Source organism: Phyllobates terribilis, unplaced genomic scaffold, assembly GCF_046119375.1.
Source record: "Phyllobates terribilis strain yellow unplaced genomic scaffold, ASM4611937v1 Scaffold_81__1_contigs__length_6697587, whole genome shotgun sequence".
In the NCBI taxonomy this organism is placed as follows: Eukaryota; Metazoa; Chordata; class Amphibia; order Anura; family Dendrobatidae; genus Phyllobates; species Phyllobates terribilis.
Window position 1 is genome coordinate 4,062,342 of NW_027362841.1, and position 773 is coordinate 4,063,114.

General features: G+C 41.7%; 1 non-coding gene across 1 annotated transcript; it reads right to left on the minus strand.

Moving 5' to 3' along the window:
• Positions 1 to 458: 458 nt before the first annotated feature.
• TRNAA-UGC (transfer RNA alanine (anticodon UGC)) lies at positions 459 to 530 on the minus strand. The gene has a single exon. It is a non-coding gene; the product is annotated as a tRNA-Ala (tRNA).
• Positions 531 to 773: the final 243 nt, after the last annotated feature.

The window sequence follows — 773 nt, forward strand, 5'->3', positions numbered from 1 at the left end:
AACAGTTTCAGTTTCATTTTTGGACCTTCTATTGTGAGCCCGTAAAAGTGGCTTAATACTTCTGACCACGTTATTGACAGCAGTGACCTGGGGGTCAGAAATGCTTCCTGGGGCGATCCCCATGCTGTCCCCATCTCATTTGAGCACTGTCACTATCGTTTTGGGCACTTTTTAGGCTTTCTACAGACTGCCGGGGGTGCCGCCGCAAAAATGCTTGGGTCTCCCATAGGGACATTGGGTTCATTGCTCAGGTCCGGCAACCGAGTATCACGGCGAGCTCGGGCCGAGCTTCGAGCACCCGAGCATTTCAGTGTCGCTCAACACTAGTCCCTTTCTGATATTTAGTTCTGTGTGCAGTTTCTGTGTTACACCCAGACAGATGAACCGCTGTATACTCACATGTATCAGATTCCTGAATGTTTGGAAACTTTTCTAGTTTTTTTTTTTATCACAAAACATGGAGATGCTGGGGATTGAACCCAGGGACTCATACATGCAAAGCATGCGCTCTACCACTGAGCTACATCCCCTGTATGGACACCCAGGGATTTGTTCTCATCTACAAGAGTCACTAATCTATGACTATCTACTAATAGATTTTCTCTATTATTTTTTCTCTTTTATAATCATGCAGCATAAATAACATCATATTCTCATAGTCTGGACTATTAGGGACAAGACGAAACTATTTTTCTTTAATTTTTTATTATTTGTTTATATTTAAAATATGGGGAAAAAAGGAGGCGATTTTATTTTTTACATCTTTTTTTGAA